Below are 4,787 nucleotides of genomic sequence, written 5' to 3'. Positions count from 1 at the left end.
TTCTCCCCCCCCATGCCCCGAGACAGACACAGTTGCACAAGCACCCATGACACGAGTTTTGCCTGTCAGCAGCTAGAGGTGCAGGGCCCCGGAACCCTTGCACAGCTGGCAGGCTTCGTGGCCTCAGCAGGGGCTAGCAGGCCTGCAGTTTTGACCCCACTGTGGCTTAACACATACCCATGACACAAGTTTGGTTCTCAAGACCTTGAGGTGCAGTTTCTCTGAACCCCCTGCACCTATCTACTTGAAACTTGGCACACTTCGTGCCCTCAGAAGGGGATACCATTTCTGCAAATTTCATTCACCTCTGACCAGAAATGACAAAGTTATAGGCTGTTTCAACATTCCCCATTATAGCCTATGGGCAAAACATCAAAACAGCATTGAAACAGCGAAACGTTTTGACTTGCCTCATTTTGTTTCGAGGCTGTTGCAACCATATCTGTTCCATTTTGATTTTGCTGTTTCAACCTCAAAATAAGTTGAAACAGTGTCGAAACAAACCTGGCGGTGAAATTTCTCACAGCCTACTAGACAAATCAAGAACAGGAGTCAGGCAATTAACAGTTGTGATATGATGATCAACCTTTTCCTCCCTGTTTGTTTTGACTCTAATCGTCCAACTATCAAGGAAAAATGCTTTGAAACTATACAATTAAACAGTATAAGAACTAGGCAAATCTGCCATCAAGGTGCGTGCAGTCCAAGAATCCATCCTGCCACACAGCCAGCAAATAAAGGATCCATGCTTTGAGGCTGTACAACAACTGTTTCCTACCTGCACTGGGTAAAGATCTCTGTGGAGTTAAGATAACGTTAAGGACTGATAGGTTGTTTTTCATTGGGAAAGAGTCTTTTTCTGTTATTTAATTTTGTAGCTTGTTGGAAGTTATTAAAACTGGCCTTTCTGCTATTCATTAACTGAGTGTTGTGTCAGTTCTCAGAGCACTAGGTTTAAAAACCCACTTTCTAGGTGCAACATTATCCATGTGGCTCAAGAATATAAATATACAGCTCTCAGGGTGCTGTAGGTTTCAAATGAAGTTAAGTACAGCTCCATGCTACTGCACAGTCACAGGTAACAAAAGACCCATCTTCAGCCACTTTTTCTTTCACTGATGCATTTTCTGTGTTGCCAGTGTGTGAATTTTCCATGTGAGAAGGTTCCTTGAACCAGACAATAATTGTGAGCTTCAGGAGTATGTCTGTTCTGGATTCTGGGATTTGGCTGTAACAAGGGGGTAGCTTTCCCAATGCATTATGGTTGCAGGGACAGGCAAGTCTCCTGTTAATTCCCATTGCACTGAGAGTATTGGATGATGTGAAGATGCTTCTCTTTCCCTTACCTTCTGGTGCAAGTGAAGTTGTCTTTTTCTGACACCTAATACATTTCTTCCTGATGGTGGATGGGGAACCTTGTTCCAAGACTTGATGCTATTGATTAAATAGCAGGAGACATAATGTTACTCTTCCAGAGAAAAGCAAGACCAATTGCTTCATTTCTGCTGCTGTTACAAGGACATGATTACATCTGCACCCTAGAAACAGGTGTCAGTGCGTTAGCTAAATGTTGTTGCTGCTGTGTCTAGCTCAGCCTGTGTGCAAGGAACACAAGTACCTGGTACTGAACATTAAAACCTTAGGGAAAGTGATATTGCAGAACAGAGGATCTAGATTTGACTTGGCCCAAAACAAATGTAGCAACCCCTCTTTGTTATTTACTCCAGCATGTACCATGAATTACTCAATTGAATTTCTCTCATCTTACACAGGTGTCACAGAACATTTGGCTCCAAGGTTCTATTCTTGCTGTTTCTCCTAGGTCACATTAGCCTTTCTGTGCTCTCTGTAGGCCTGGCAGGCAGCACCGTTACCACTGAAAAAGTTACCCCCAGCAAAATAGTATATCTTTGCCTTCAATTCAAAGACATAGTGATCCAGTGTGTGCAGGCTGTAAATCTCCTCTTGCTTGCAAGCAAGATCACTCCATCCAGGTTAATAAAGCATCTGATTTGCGCTGAGGAAATTAGGTGAAAATCAGGCCAGCTGCCTATTATTTATTTTTAATGGCAGCTTTCCAAGAAGTTCTAGTCAGAGCCTATTGTGAGAGGCTCCAATCACAGACCAATTTCTTCTTGTTCTTGTTTTATTCTCTACTTGTTTTGGGAAGCTTACTATTGTCACCTTGCTATGAGAGGGAGGCCTTGAACAGCTCTGTGTGGGTGGGAACCAGACTTGAATATCAGTTCCAGGTGCAAGTTCATCTCTAATTTCTGGAACAGAAACTATTTAAGAACCAAGAGCAAGGAGTTGGAGTAGAATTGACAAAAAGTGATGTGGGAGTAGCAGTAATGAGCTGGCCTGCTTCCTACTTAAAACTAGTAGTATAGGTAGGGTGGGAAGAGTGGGATACCAGCTCCAGGCGCCAATTATTTAGAGTTACCACAATCACTCCTGACCCTGGAAATCTTTGCCATGGCATGTGCAACCTTGAGCAGCATCTGCCTGGCCATGAGAACTAGGCAGAGCAGTGCTACACTCAGCAGTGTATCTATGGGGCAGAAAGTGAGCAAAATGTTGTTCTGTCCAACCCCCCAGGAAGTCTTTGCTACACCAGGTACAGCCCTGCACCCAGTTACATATTTGAGGGATGATGGGGTGCAAAGTAGCAGCTGCAGCAGCAGCCTTTATTCTGTAGAGAGCATCAGCAGGTAAGACTTCATTCTCCCCCTCCTTTCCTAGTGACTTCCCCTGCTCTACTGTGGTCGACATACCCCATACCTCCTCTCCAACCATGCCCTGGGTGCTGAAAGAGCTTGTTACACCTCTGCTTCAAAGTGTAGTTTAAAAAATGACTTTTGTCTTTTGTAATTGTGGTGGTTGTTTTATTTCTGTTTAATTTAATTGTATATTTGCTGATGGGTGTGTGAGTGCGCATATATCTTTTTGTGTATATGTGTGTATGTATGAATGTGTGTGTGTGTGTGTATATGTGTGTATATATGTATATGTGTGTGTATATATATGAGAGCGAATATTCCTGGCTATGACCATAAACTGTGTGTGTGTGTATATGTGTGTATATATGTATATGTGTGTGTATATATATGAGAGCGAATATTCCTGGCTATGACCATAAACTGTGTGTGTGTGTAGATATAGATGTATCATGTGCATTCTAATATTATAAAAGTCTTAATCTGTCTGTCCACGATGCTTTATTCATGCATGGATTGGCTGACAAACAGCCAATCAGAGTGTGAAGAAGCATTCAGACAGGAAGTTGTGGCACAGCAGAGCGCTGCCATGATGGTGGGGGCACAGTGGACAGAGCCAGGGGGGCGAGGCCAGCACTGCTGGCCTCGCCTCCCCTGCCCTGCTCCCTATAGGTGGCAGTGTTGGAGTGGGGGGGTAGCGGGGCTACCGGAGCTGGCTTTGGCCTGCCCTTCCCTCCTTCTGTTGTCACTGCCTGCAGAGCCAACATGGCCTGACACAGCGGCGATGTGGGGAGGAGCGGGTGCGCTGCGGTGGCAGCGGCAGTGGCAGTGGAGGTGAGGGGAGGGGAGGAGTGGGTCTGGGTCTGACACAGGGAAGGGGGAGAAAGAGCAGGGGGGAAGCTGAGCTGCCATGGCAGTGGCAGAGGAAGCAGCAGGCCCGGCTTGCTGTTGCTCGTGCCCACCACCATGTATAGCACCAGATGCCCCCCGCCTTCTCTACTGCAAAAGTGAAGAAATGCACAAAAAGCTCCCTGATAGTCAATGATTGTCTATTAACCCTTAATTCAAACTGAAATTTGATTTGAGCTGTGTGATATGAATGATTTAACACAGTTTAGAAAATGGCGAGCACATCTACAAACAGCAAAGGAGACTATCTTACTAAGTGTATAAAAGTTGCATATACTGTTAGTACCCTGAGGGGCTGTAAGTGATTATATTCTTAGCTACTGGGTGGGATGACATATTTGCTATATTAGCATGTTTCTTTGTTAGACATTAACTTAGTAAAGCAAATGAACAATTTTTGTGTTGATATAGTTGTTAGAATCCTAAGATCTTGAAGCAATTTCCCATTTAACTCTAGGCAGGGAGGATTCAATTTATCAAGTAGAAATTTCAATATTTTGCTTAGATACTTCTAGTAAAATGTAAGGATAATGAGGAGAAAAACAAGGGGGAAGTATGCAAAAAAAATTTACCTGGTTAAAGGCCTAAGAAAATCAAGCCTTTAAAACCAAGATGAAGCAACAGTGAATGAGGGGAGAGAGACACCATCCAAAAACTGACAAGTATGATACTGTGATTAACAGAAATATGCCATGTGGGCAGACCTGAAACACTTTGGCTTTGCTGATTTTCACATAAGGGATGAATGACCAGCGAGGAAATGTGGCGGTGGATGTATACAAGGGGTGGGCAATCATATTGTCTAATGAGTTTTGGTGATCTGTTGAGGGCCTCAAGGATAGCCCCACCCCTTGACAGGTGCTCTGCCACCAGTCGCCACCTTGGGAACAAAAGTTCTGTCCCTAACCCCTGACCGTTGTCACTGGAAGTCCCTCCCCTTGTGCCTAGAAGTATTCCTTTTGGGAGGGAGTTTCCCTCCGTCTTCCTAAGTTTTGCCTCTGTCTTCCTAAGTAGGGACCAGAACAGCCACCTCCCTGCTGGGCCCCCCTCGGGCCCCAGGGGAGGCACACCAGGGCCACGGGTTAGCGAGGATTTAGTTAAGGAGCTTCTGGAGGGGCTGGATGTATTCAAGTCAGCTGGTCCAGATGATCTCCACCCTAG

Source organism: Crocodylus porosus, unplaced genomic scaffold (assembly GCF_001723895.1).
Source record: "Crocodylus porosus isolate Cpor-Errol unplaced genomic scaffold, CroPor_comp1, whole genome shotgun sequence".
Taxonomy (NCBI): domain Eukaryota; kingdom Metazoa; phylum Chordata; order Crocodylia; family Crocodylidae; genus Crocodylus; species Crocodylus porosus.
This window is presented reverse-complemented; position numbering follows the sequence as displayed.